Genomic DNA, 14442 nt, shown 5'->3' with positions numbered 1-14442 from the left:
TGAAATAAATCAGGGCTATGAAAATATTTTACAGACCCCTCACATCCCAGACATAAACTGTTTCAACTCCTTCCCTCAAAATGACTATAGAGCACTGCACCTCAGAACAACTACACACAAGAACAGTTTTTTCCCCAAAAGCCATCACTCTGCTAAACAAATATTTCCCTCAACACTGTTCAACTATTACAAAGTCTGCACTACTATTACTGTCAATCTTCTCATCACTCCTTATCACCCATCCCCTCCCACTTGTGATTGTAGGACTGTAACTTTGTCGCTTGTATCCTTACGATTTATATTGACTGTTTCCTAATATGATTTGATTGCTGATTGTACCCTATGACTATACCATCATTAAGTGTTGTACGTTATGATTCTTGATTCTTAACTAATGTATCTTTTCTTTTATGTATACTGAGAGTATTTACACCAAGACAAATTCTTTGTGTGTCCAATCACACTTGGCCAATAAAGTATTCTATTCTATTCTATTCTATTCTATTCTATTCTATTCTATTCTATTCTATTCTATTCTATTCTATTTCTATTTCTATTTCTATTTCTATTTCTATTTCTATCCTATCCTATCCTATCCTATCCTGTTCTATTCTATCAATGTTCTCAATTGCTATTATTCTATTTTTAATGCTCAGTAAAATATTGTTATGGGGAAAAGGAGGGAATGAAAAGTGGGATATAAATTAAATTAATAATACATTATTTTAGTTGCTCTCTTAAATTTTCACAGGTTTTACTTAGTTCAAGCATATTTGACCTTGATCAGGCTTCCTAGCTATGTCTTCCCGATGCAGCGATTCTCAGGTGGAGCCAGGCAAAGAAAGTCTTTGTCAAGTCTTTGGATCTAAAAGAGGAATTGATGGAACAGATTCCTGCTGCTGGTTCAGCAGTAAATAATATTCTAATTTGAAACATGTATGCTGCTTAAATGCATTTTATTGCTTTTTTTTTAAATGATTATATACTAGAATTGTGCTTTAAGTATATGCAAATGAGAAAGTTTTTACTATGAACTTGGAAAAATGGACAAGTATAACATTTAAAAAAGAAATAAAATATAATAAAAATAATAAAATTATATATGTTCCTTCATATGTCTAATCTTGGTTCTGGGCTTGTTTTCCTGTTTCCCACTGTCATCTGACACTCTGAACACTCACTCAGTAGAACTTCTTGGGTTGCAAGTCCAGAATCTTTGTACCAATGGACCATTTAGTACTTGTCTCCAGAAGTTTCTGAACAATCTCAGAAGTGTGTAGAAGCCACTGTGTTTAATTATACCATCTAATCCTGGGATACAATGGAAACTCTGACATTTCCTCTGACATTTTATGATGGAAACTCTGACGTGCACACAAGAGCATAAATACATGTTTTACTAAAAAGAGCAGTCAGTGGACTAGATTCTGTCTTCAGTGACAATAGAAGCCACCTGGGAGGATTATTTTATTTTAATCTTTAAAGTTCTCTGAATTCAGGGATGTCCGTTTATTTTTCACACACAGAACTCATTCCTTTTAGCCTATAAAAATATAATGTTTGTAAATGTTGAGACACTGAGTCTTTCCTAAATAAATGGGTTTGCAAACAAAAAGTCTTCTCTATGACCTTGCTGCTAGATGGATGTACATTTCTGCTTAATCAAAAGAAGAGGGAAAATATAAGGAAAAGACAAGGGGCTTTTTTTTCACAAAAGTTAAATGTGATTAAAAGGTTTTATATTTCTTGTAGGACTTTAAGTGTTTTATCAATAAAATCAGTGTGTCAGAAACATTTCAATGCTTCTTTTACTTATGTTTATTCTATGCAAAATCTGTGATTATTATAAAATGTCTATGTTAGTCAGGTGCATTTCAACCCAGGATCACAGATCCATACTACTGGAAGACTTGTAGTTCTATAACATCTTGTGCTGCTGCATTTTGAAAAGGAACTTCTAAAAAATATGTCTTCCAAAATGGGGAAGGGAAGAAATTAAGTTGACAGACAAGTACTTGAGTCTGAAGGTCTTTGTTTAGAGAAATACAACCAAAAAGCCTCTAACAGTCCCAAGTCCAGGGAGATAGAGTTCCTGAGAATATGATAAATATCAGTCCATTTGTTTGTGTTCCTGAAATGGATCTGTTACACTACTAACTAGAGCATACAAAACATTTGCTAGACCAATACTCAAATACAGCTCATCAGTCTGGAACCCACATTAGGTATTTGATATTAACACAGTTGAGAAAGTCCAGAAATATTTCACAAGAAGAGTTCTCCACTCCTCTGCTCGTTGCAGAATACCTTATGCCACCAGACTTGAAATTCTAGACCTAGAAAATCTAGAACTACGCCGCATTCGGTCCGATCTAAGTATAGTATATAAAATCATACATTGTAATTTCCTACCTGTCAATGAATACTTCAGCTTCAACCATAGCAATACAAGAGCAAACAATAGATACAAACTCAAGGTTAACTGCACCAAACTTGATTGCAGGAAATATGACTTCAGCAATAGAGTGGTAAATGTCTGGAATACTCTACCTGACTCTGTAGTTTCTTCCCCAAACCAAAATCTTTAACCTTAGACTGTCTACTATTGATCTCACCCCTTTCCTAAGAGGTTTGTAGGGGGCATGCATAAGCGCACCAACGTGCCTACCATCCCTGTCCTATTGTTTGTTTTATTTTTCTTATATGTATCCATGTATTCATAACTATGTTTTTACTTATACCTATTATCTTGTAAGCAACTGACAAATGAAATAAAATAAATAAAAATAAATAAATAAATAAAATCTCCAATCCCTCCCCACTCCTGGGGGAAGGTTACTGCAAAATCCCATTCCCTCCCCACCCCGCTAACCTGCTTTCCAGCTCCATTCTCCTGTGCAGGGCAACAAAAGAAGACCCAACTGATCAGCTGGGACTCAGGAGGCAGACATTAGATGTGGCCAGGGCCAGTCAGAGGTAGTATTTGCCGGTTCTCCAAAACTGGTCAGAACCTGCTGAATACCACCTCTGGCTAAAATTTATCAGAAACATCTTCAGGTTTCTCTTAGTAAGATGTTTTGATGTCTCAGTTAATTCACTTGTTTACTTCTTTTATATTAAGAAATGGAGTTATTAGAGTTTCATGGCACTTGAATCTTTACAACATACAGGGTAACTTCTCTCTGCATTAAGCTACAGTGTGTATCTTGTGGATAAACTAATCTTTTATCAACTTAAAAAAACTGCTTGATTTTGAGATTTGTTTTTCAGTGAAAAATTGAAAATGCCAGTCATTTTCAGACAAAGACCTGCCTTTTTAAATGAAAAGCCAGACAAATGCCACCACGTTGTCTCCTGAATGGCATGGTTAAGATGACTTACAGGAGACAAAAGGAAACAATAAACATATTAAAATATCAGTTTACTCTACCTCTATTATAGAAAGTTTTGATAATCAACTATGTTCCACACCCAAACATATTTAAGGGTCTCAAATGATTCATTTAATGAAACAAGGACAATTATGTTGTCACCATAATCCATATTTAGTAGATTGCAACCTAAAGATATGGCATTATTTTCAGAAACTTTTGGAATGTTGCTTATATAAAATGTACACTTTGTTGGCTTTCAAATGCATTTAAAATATTGCATTGTTACTTATGCATAGAATTGGTATTTTGATTGTTTGCATAAAATTTTTCCTCACAGAGCAGACATCTCTAGAGTTACTGAAATCACCTTGAATACCGTGTTGTTACTTGTTTCTTAATTAATGTAGCTCTGACTTCTAACAACTTGGAAGTAGCATAGAACTATTTTTCTTGGAGTAAAAGACAGATAGCTTAGAAAGATGGATAAGAATTAAAAGTATACAAAATTATGATGAAATGGAAGATACGGGCAAAGAAAACTTCTTTCTCTTCTCTCACTGTATTAGAACAAGAATTCAATTTTGTAAAATAAATGCAGAGCGATTTAAGACATAAGAAGTACATCTTTGCACAACAATTCATAGTAAACTACTGGTGGTATTGCCTTCAGATCTTGTGATGGTTCTAGTTTAGATTTAGTTCCCAGAGAATACGGCCAACAAGCGTTCCTAGTGTTGAGTCCACTAATTCCTAAATCAAAGGGTGTTTAGAAACAGAGAATCCAAGTTTTGAGGAAGTATTACATCTTAGCTACAAACAACTAAGATGCCCTTGATTAGCATTCTGTGACACCTTAGCTCCATGGTGGCCTTAGTATCTGTAGTTATAATATATTAGTATCTATAGGAGAGGGCAGAGAGAGCAACCTATAAACTATGCATTGCAATGTCATGATGCAAACACTATGTCCTTGCGTATGACACAAGTATGAAAGGTTGATGGTTGTATCAGGACATCAAATATTTCATCCTCTTTGTGTCATTCTGATTAACAGCTGATGCTGTGCTCTAATGCAGCAAATCTCCCATCTTAATTTGATTGTATGGATTTTTGTGATGAAAACCTACATGTAGTTTGTAGTCTGAACTAGTAAATCTTCAAAGTGGTAGTTCTTTTTACTGATGGTCTGATAGATCTGTTTAAACTTTTAGTCAGTAGTCAATGCTAAAATGCCATTTCTTCAACTTCAGGAAAATATAACTTATAAGTTATATAACAGAGGTTAATCAAGAGAATTGTCCAATCTTTCTCCAATAATGCATAAAACCCCTTACTTTCCCCATTCTTGCTTTATTGCAGCATCACACACACACTCTGTCTCTCTCCCTCCCTCCCTCTCTCTGTGTCTCCCTCTGTCTCTCATACATCCCAAAGAACTTTCTCTTTGTTTTGAAGGAATCCTGTAGATCAGACCACATGTTTATCTGATTCAGTATTCTGTTACCATGATAGCATCTGGGAAACTACAAAGATGATTAGAACAGTTTATGATTATAAGCCACCCAGAGTTACCCTGTGGTAAAATGGGCAGCCAATAAATTTTATAAATAAATAAATGAATAAAAAACAGTGTTTCTCATGCATATAAGCATACTGTAACAACTTCTTTTCATCATTCATAATACTGTTCTTCCATGTCAGGAAGATCAGCGGTTGAAATGGAACTTAAGAAATATACATAAATGCAATCCTCCCACTCTTTATTGCACAGTGTGTGGCCTCCAAAAATTAAATGACAATCACTAGTAATTGCTTCCCTGGAAGCGAGCTGAGAGTTTGCAATTTTAAAGTTACCTGGAAGGTTAAACAGGAATTAAAATTATTAAAATGTTGCAGCATACCTGTTTTTACACCTTTCCTGTTTCATACAGTACTTGGTTTAGAAAAGCAAAGCTGTCCTTCATTTCAGAAAACATATATTGTCTTTCAACTGTGTCACCATAGAATAACGAATTAAATTGAATTCTGTACTCTACAGCATGATGATTTTAGGCACATAAGATGAGTAACAGCTGCCTATTGCAAAAGAATGCAATCACATAACAAAAGCTATATGGCACAAGATCACTGAAATTCTTCCTGCAGCTGCCTACAAAAACTATGCATAGTATTAGTACATTTTTCCCAAGTTATGAATTCATCCACCTGTTTTCTTCTTTAAATGTATTCAAGAGCCTTTTCCTCAGATAAAAATTACAGGATCAAACATGGAAAAATCTTATTAGCTCGATTATCCCACATTTTCAGTGCCCACAAATTCCTCTCATTTTTTTTATTTCATGGATATTGTGCACTTATATAGAATTATGCAGGTGGTATAATTGAAATAAAAATATTGATCCTGGATCATAATAAAAGTGGCAACTGCTATAGTCCTGGGACACATTTCTAATTTGTATTAAAGTCTACCAGAGTTCCTAAAAAGCCCTGTTGATTAGATTAAAAACCTCACAAACATCAGAAAATAAATGCAATAATGTGCTTCGAAGTGCATTTCCATAAAATAAATTCAATGAAACCCAAATGGAAGTAGGACAAGAAAAGAGCCACTCAGGATTACATGAAGTAACTTTATGAAGGAAAGAAATAATGCATAAGCAACAATATTAAAGTCATAGTTTTTGAAATATAAAGATTATCCAGATAATGGAAAAACAACAATGGAAATATCAGTAGGCAGGCCAAGAATCTTAGGAGTGACATAGTAAAGAATTTACAATATATGTTATATTAGATATCAAACGAGTGTCAAGGAATTGGTAGAACTAAACCTGGGGTGGGGGAGGGGGGAGAGAAGGATGGTGCAAAAAAGAAGAGCAGAGGATGATTGTCTGAATAGTTCATAGGTCCTTTTTGCCTGGAACATGAATCAGTTAGGACTTAGTCAAGGAAGAGTTTTGGTACATATAAAACACCCTACATCTGGTGTCCCCATATACTGCTTTGCTATAGAATTGTATGTTCAGCATGAAGATTTGAGAGAAGTTTGTGTGTACATTTTTCTGGAAGTGCTTATAATCAGTGGTGGGATTCAAATTGTTTTACCACTGGTTTGGTGGGCGTGGCTTGGTGGACATGCTTTGCACATTTTGCGCATGCGCAGAGGCTTTCCTACTGACCTTCTCCTACACTCCTGCACTCTCCCTGTGTCTTCAACAGCTGACATGCAGCAATCCACTTTGCCGTGCGATGCAGCTGAGCTTCAAAAGCAGGAAATAAAGGTCAGTATGGAGTCAGGGTGGGTGGCCCCAGCAGCTGATTGTTGGAGCAAACTGGTTTGCTCCCAGATGATTTTTGGAGCTGTTGGTTCGGCTGAACCGGCCCGAACTGATAGAATCCCACCCCTACTTATAATAGACTTTCTCTTCCCCAGACACACACATATGAATACCCTACATAGAATGTCTATGCTATGAGAACCAGTATGATGTAGTAGTTAAAGTATCAGGCTACAAACCAGGAGACATTTAGTTCTAGACTCACTTAAATAGAAAGCCAACTAGATGATCTTGGGCCAGTCACTTTCTCTCAGTCCCAGGAAGAAGGCAATGGCAAATCACTTCTGAAAAACTTGGCCAAGAAAATTGCAGGGGCTTAGGCAATCTCCAAGAATCAGACAGAATTGAAAGGAAGAAAAAATGTCTTAGAGACAGGCAAGAGTTTGGCAATTCTGAAGAAAATATGAAGAAGCTGACTGGGCATAAGATGAGAAGAAGCATTTCTAGAGAATCTGATGACATTTCCACATTACTACTCCAATCTCTCTAAGCCATTTCAAAAGCCACCTATTGTCTTTTTACTTTTTCCAGACTTGGAATACAACAAACAGGCATCAAATATTATGTTACAATTGACTAATAGGGTAGTGAAAAATAACAGATTTCAAACAATATCCACCCGAACCACAGCTCTTGGAGCCATCATAAACCCCATGCCCCCATTCTACACCAAAGAGAAAAGCTGCATTGTTGCCTCTCCATCCAAGTTTGGTAGTGAATTTAATGTCAATTTCTCTGTGGGCCACAAAATCTGAATAGTTGTTAAAAAGAACAGCTATGAAGAACCAAAATCTTATCTCCTCCACTGTGCCTTGTGGCTCTAGCAAGCTGGGATAATTAAAAGAAATTACGTCAGTATTTTTTATCCAGAGAAAGATACAAGCAAGAGTTTCTGCCAAGGGGAGGACAGACCACATACAGAGCTTGCAAAGTTATACAAGAAAATGTCAACATTGCTCTGGTTTCAAATAAACTACAATAAATTGTGGCACAATGGAGTTCAGAGGAACAGGTTTAGGTGAAAAATATTGACCATATCATAGGAAAACTGGGGTTTAGCACCGATTCTGGATCTGGAATAGGGGGGCAAGAAGCTTCAGCTGAACCAAGAGGTTATGGGCAGTGGTAGGATTCAAATTTTTTTTACTACCGGTTCTGTGGGTGTGGCTTTTTCGGTGGGCATGGCTTGGGGTCATGTGACTGGGTAGGCGTGGCTTGGTGGTCATGTGACTGGGGAGGTCATGTGACTGGGTGATGCGGGATGGTGGGGAGCCCAGCAGCTCTTAGCCCTGGCTTGCCTTCCCTGGCATCCAGCCACTGGAGAAAAGTAAGATCGTGGCCATGGATGACGATAGAAGCAGTCATAAGGGAGGAAACAAGGTGATTAAGGTCAGGCCAGGGCCTCTGAAGGAGGGGAAAATGGGTGACGCATTGTGTCTAAGGGAAAGCAGGTGATGAGAGGGCGGTGGATGCAGGAAAAGGCTGGAGCTGGGAAATCACGTGTTCCCCAACCCAGCCAAGGCAGCTGGTGGTTCCAGGGCCTCAGGGAATAGTGCACATCCCTGGGGGCCCAGCCCCCGACCCAAGGTGAAGTCTCAGCAGGCAGCATGCACTGCTTAGCTTTGGAGAGCTGAGCTGACTGGGCATCAACAAGGCAACTGGTGAGGCGATTAGTTGGGCCATGTGGCGAAGGCATCAAGTATGCAGAAGGGGTGAGTGAGCGGTGACCAGGCGACCAGGTCGGGGGAATGGCCAGCCAGAAGTCGCTACCGGTTCAGTGACCCACGTCAAATTCTTGATACTGGTTCGCCTGATCCAGTGAGAATCGGCTGAATATCACCTCTGGTTACGGGTATGTGGAACCTTTCGATCTGTGACTTTAACATTTTTAGTTTTGGAAGGGGTACACTTCTTCAGATAGACTGAATACACAGCTTAGGAGTTCTCTTAGCCACAATTGGTTAGGAAAGCATTTGCACCCATTCCTGGATTGTGGGGCCCTGTAATCGGTTGCTCATGCCTTGGGCCTTTTGTGTTTAGACTACTGCAATGTGTTCTACATGGCGATACTTTGAAGAGTATTTGGAAGCTAGAACTGGTACAGAATGCAGTTCTAGGGGGCCCTAGGAATGGCCCATGATACACCACTGTTGTAAGCTGCACTGTTTGTTGGTCAGCTTCTGGGTTCAATTCAAGGTATTGGTTATCGCCTTTAAAGGCTTTTATGGAACGGGACCAGGCTATATGAGGAATATTCTTGAGTGTGATCAACCTGCCTCACTTGCTCTGGCAGAAGGTGCATGCTAAGAATCTCACTGGCCAAGGAATTTTATCTGGTAGAATCCAGAAAAAGAGGGTTTTCTGCTGTCACTCCTGCTCCCTGGAATATCATGCCATTGGAGGTGAGATCCACCCCAATGCTCTTGGCCTTCGAAAGGACCTCAAAACCTGGCTATTCTGACTGGCTTAGATCCCGATGGGGAGGAGGTCTTCCACATTGGAGCTGGTTAATGGGTTAAGAATAATTTCCCACTCCCATCCCATTTATATTCTGGTTTCTACTTTACCTAATTATGAGGTCATTATTAGATTAGTTATTTTTAATGTTTTTAAGATTTAATGTTTATTTATCCTGGTTTTTTCTAGTGTTGTAAGCTGCCCAGAGTTGTATGATTGTGAGATAGTTGGCATATACATTTAATAAATTAGTAAATAAATTAATAAGTAAAATTCTGAATTATTGTTGCCTAAGTGAATGGGCCCTGAAAGGAAGAAAAAAATGATACAAGTGATTGGAAAAGAGACTCTGAGATTAAAAGGCACTGGAGAAATAGAGACTCAGAAGTCTAAGAGAGATACCTCTCACAATTATAATTCCCAAATTGCTTCACATTATATCTCTAGCTAACTTAAAGCCTAGACAGGTTTTAAATCTAAATCCCTCATCTGTGGAACACTGTATTGCGGAATTAACTTTTCTGTATTTGTTCTGTAGAAACATTACATAAATGATTTGCTCATCTCAGTTTACCTACCATTTCCTTCCTCTTTTTCCTCTCCCTGTTATATAAACCATACTGTGCATATACTTTATATGTGCATATGTATACATATGTGCATATCTGTGTGCATGTGTATGTATAGTTAGTACAATCGCATACTGTCATTGAAGTAATAGCAGCTGTAGTACAACATACTTCAAGAGTGCTAAATGGGTAACTTCTACTAATTATTTTGACCATAAAGGATGGCTGCAAATAAAAATGGATTAAAAATAAAAATGTTTATGTTTTGTCAGAACAAGTTGTACTTGAATGCTTATGCTCCACAAGCACAAGGGACCTAAAACAAACACGAGACAGCCATTTTTAAAGATAGAAAGATTGTTTCTACCTTTGCCCCAACTGTCATCAAATTAAAGTCAATAACAGAAAATGACAGAAAACAGACAGGCCCGTTTATAGAAGTTTGGCTAACAAATCAGGAGATTTTACATCATATAAAGATTTTTTGAACTCTTTCATTAAATGTTTTAATATGGAGAATGTGTAGCTGAATTAAAGTCATTTTGCAGCCTTGCAATTTATAATTCTATAATCCTGAAAAATTTTAAGAATTGAATATTTCTGAATTCTTGTATTCTTTTTCCATGCAAAATCCATTTTCCATCTGTTTCTTCCTCTGCTAAACTGAAAATCATGAGATATTGCTCTGCAAGCAATTCTGGGAACCTTTCCATCTGAAAAATAGAATAAATACTTTAATTATTATCTGTCGACTACTGAATGACCATTGTAGTTCAGTTTGGAGGTGAAGGCTTTTTGCAAAAACAATTTTAGCTGCACACTGGGAAGGGTATTCCTTCTCTCATGCTCTTTTCTTCTTTCTGCCATGTCTTCTAACCTCCACCAAGTTTGGTAAGATATGTGGTTTTGAGATGGGGGGGTGGATTTTCCACATTGAATGGAATATATGATCCACTCCAAAGTTCAAACAGATGGTCCAAGAAATCCCACCAGCATATAGAAACAGGGCCATAGTTGGAAAGGAATTCTGATTGTCATAAAGTATCAACCAAAGTGCTTTTTTCTTTATAAAATCCCTACCATTAGTTTGCTTCATTTAGTAGTTTGACTGAATCACTCTACTTTTTTTTTCCAAGCAAAGCACTTCAGTTCCTGTTGTCTTCTTAATATGTGTTTCTGAGCTTGAGACCTTGCTTAGTTCAGGCTCTATATCACCAGTCTCCTCAGGTGCACTCCCTTCAGTTAACTCCTGCAGTGCAGACTAAAGCTGTTATGTCTTTGGGACTGGTTGGAGTTCCCAACCAGGTCCGCTGTTTGAGCGGGAGCACCAGCCGTTCCCATTGGCTGACACCGTTTGACAGCCAGCTATAAAAGGCGGCTGTCGAGCAGTGTCAGCCTTGTTGCCTCCAGCTAACCTGCCAAGTTAGAAGGCAGACGCGGCAACCCTTTATTCTTGGAATAAAGCCTTTAACGTTCACTCTGGCTCAGCCTCGTTCCTTCGCCGCTCTACAACACTGGCGACGAGGGCGGGATGTGATCGGAGGCTGCCAGACGTGCAAGTCAAAAGAGCTGTGGCCACAAAGAGCGAAGCCACGGGCGCTGAAGCCGCAGCCGCCGGCGCTCACAAAGAGCGCGAAATTCAAAACGCCGCCTCAGCCGGGAAGACAGACACCGCCTGATAGACGCAGCCGCAAACGCTCTTCTAAGAGCGCGAATTTTGATTCACAACTACTAAGGTGAAGGGCACTGCCGCCTCGAAATGAATGCCAATCCGACATTCCCACCCTTCAAGCCAGCCGAGGAAACGTGGGATTCATATAAAAACCGGTTCATCTACTTCCTCGACGCTATTGGTCTAACAGATGCTGCTGAACACAAAAAAAAATCCTTCTTCCTCAGCTACTGTGGGGCTGAGGTTTTTGACACCGCTACAGCACTAGTTGCCCCTCGCTCTATCAGGAGCATACCTTGGGATGAACTCCAAGAGATCCTCTCCAACCACTACTCACCTAAACCATCCCAGATAGCCAGGAGATATGCCTTCAGAACTAGAAGGCAGGCTGAGGGGGAGTCAATTAATGAGTATATGGCAGCTCTGAGGACAGCTGCCTTACAGTGTGGTTTTAGAGACTACCTAGAGGACATGTTATTAGACCAGATCGTCTGTGGGGTTAAAGACCTTAGGCTTCAAAGGCACTTGCTAGCCAAAAAGGATTTAACCCTAGCTTTAGCCGTAGAAGAAGCCCAAGCTGCTGAACTCTCTGCCCAATCAGCAGCTGAGATTCAAGGAACTCCTTTAAGACCCAGCAGCTCCACTATTCATTCAGAGGAAGTTTCCCTTGAAGAAGATCCCATAGACTCAACAGACATTAACCGCCTTAGGCAACAAAAGCCCTCACAGGAAGGAGCGGGGCAGAGAAACAACTTCACCCCCAAGCAACCTCCCATTTGCCTAGCCTGCGGGGGTTCCCACTCTAGGGCATCCTGCAGGTTTAGGAATGCCATCTGTCTAAATTGTCAGAAGAAAGGCCACCTAGCCAGAATCTGCCAAGCAGGGCGAAGCCTTCCTCAGAGACCTCCACCACTTGCTAATTTCCAAAGGCAAGTGGAGGACTGCTATACTTGCTACCACGCGAACCATACTTCCAAGACTCCTAATAAAATCAGTATTTTTGTTTCTTTAGAAGGTAAGCCTTGCAGAATGGAGGTAGACACGGGATCTGCACTTTCGATCATCTCCTGGGAAACCCTAAAGAAGATTCATCCCAGATTCTCAAAGAAGAAGCTGCAGAAATGCCACCTGACACTGCAGGACTACCAAGGCAAGAACATCCCTGTCATCGGGAAAGGCAAGTTTTTAGTTCAGTTCCAAGGGTTTAAAGGCCATTTGCCTTTGGTGGTTGTTAATGGTGCCCTCCCCAGTCTGTTGGGACTAGATTGGTTCCCTTCTCTCGGCCTTAGTGTAACGGGGATCCATGCTGTCTCAACCTCTGACGTAGACGCCCTATTCTCAGACTACTCTGATGTTTTTAGCAGCGAGCTGGGCTGCTATTCTGGCACTCCCATCTCCTTCACTGTGGACCCTCAGGCAATTCCCCTTTGCCTTAAGCCACGCAGAGTGCCTTTTGCCATCCGTCCTAAGTTAGATTTAGAATTAGATAAGTTACTGAAGCAAGGGGTGTTAGAGCCAACTGACTTTGCCAAATGGGAGACCCCCATAGTCACCCCACTCAAGAAAGATGGCAGCATAAGAATCTGCGCAGACTATAAAACCACCCTCAATTGTTATCTGCAGGTCAGCGCCTACCCTGTCCCTGTTATTCAACACCTGTTACACACCTTGAACCCGGCACCATCTTTGCCAAATTAGATATGTCCCAGGCATACCAACAGTTCCCTGTCGATGATCAGACAGCTGAATTACAAACCATAGTCACACATAGAGGGGCATTCAAGTGCAAACGCCTCCAATTCGGGGTAAGTGTAGCCCCGGGTATATTCCAATCCCTCATGGAAAGGATTCTCCAAGGTCTCCCAGGGGTTGTCCCTTACTTCGATGACATTTTAGTCTCAGCAATTGACAGACCTCAGCTCATACAAAGGGTCAGAGCAGTCCTAGAGAAGGTTAGGCAGCATAGCCTCAAACTTAAAAGGGAGAAGTGCGCCATCGCCACTAGGCAAGTGGACTTTCTGGGGTATAGGATAGATGCCTCTGGCATTCACCCAGTCGAATCCAAAGTAAAGGCTATCCATGAGGCACCCACTCCAACTAACAAGACGGAGCTCCAAGCCTTTCTGGGGCTACTAAACTTTTACGCTTCATTTCTTCCGCACAAAGCATCTATTGCTGAACCCTTACACAGACTGTTAGACAAAGATTCCCCCTGGCATTGGGGACCCAAAGAAGCCCATGCTTTCAAGTCAGTCAAATCCTTACTCACATCTGATGCAGTTTTAATCCAATATAATCAACGACTCCCCCTGGTCCTAGCTGCTGATGCATCCCCCTTTGGGATTGGGGCTGTTCTGAGCCACAGGCTTCCCAACGGTTCTGAGGCACCAATTGCCTTCTTCTCTAGGACCTTCTCTACTGCAGAAAGGAACTACAGCCAAATAGATAAGGAGGCCTTGGCTGCAGTAGCTGCAGTAAAAAAGTTTCATGAATTTTTGTTTGGGCACCATTTTGAACTTATAACTGACCATAAACCACTCCTGGGGCTTTTATCAGGGGATAAGCAAACCCCACAGGTACTATCACCTAGAATGACCAGGTGGACTTTGTTCCTGGCCGCTTACTCATTCAAGTTGGTGCATCGCCCTGGAAAAAACTTGAGTCACGCTGATGCCCTTAGCCGCTGCCCCCTGCCAGTCCCAGTCGAAGACCCAGCACCCGTTCATGCCATCTTTGAAGTTAATGAACTTAAATTGCCGGTTACAGCCGAGGACATTGCTGCGCACTCAAAAAAAGACAGAATAATTGCCCAAGTTATGGACTGGGTGGGAAGGGGGTGGCCTGAAACACAATACACTTCTGACTTTGCTCCTTTCAAAACCCGTAAGCAGGAATTGTCAAAACTACAAGGATGTCTGTTGTGGGGGACAAGGGTAGTCATCCCAGCCACTCTTCGTGTACCCATCCTAAAGGTACTTCATGAGGGCCACCCGGGCATCATAAGGATGAAGGCTCTGGCCCGCAGCTACGTT

At 40.5% G+C, this 14442-nt stretch overlaps 2 long non-coding RNA genes across 2 annotated transcripts in view; one reads left to right on the top strand and one right to left on the bottom strand.

Annotated features, from left to right (window-relative positions):
• LOC148127590 (uncharacterized) overlaps nt 1–14442 on the top strand; it is a 102438-nt gene that overhangs the window by 82858 nt on the left and 5138 nt on the right. The gene's annotated exons all lie outside the window — the stretch shown is intronic.
• The window catches only part of LOC113433312 (uncharacterized), a 34051-nt gene continuing 29823 nt past the window's right edge, over nt 10215–14442 (bottom strand). The window contains exon 4 of the long non-coding RNA XR_015743478.1: nt 10215–10451. This is a non-coding gene — a long non-coding RNA (uncharacterized LOC113433312). The remainder of the gene's footprint in view (nt 10452–14442) is intronic.

This window comes from Pseudonaja textilis, chromosome 1, assembly GCF_049901715.1.
Source record: "Pseudonaja textilis isolate UNSWEBS1 chromosome 1, rPseTex1.2, whole genome shotgun sequence".
Classification (NCBI taxonomy): Eukaryota; Metazoa; Chordata; class Lepidosauria; order Squamata; family Elapidae; genus Pseudonaja; species Pseudonaja textilis.
Note: the sequence above shows the minus strand (reverse complement) of the source record. Positions and strands in the feature narration are given on the sequence as shown.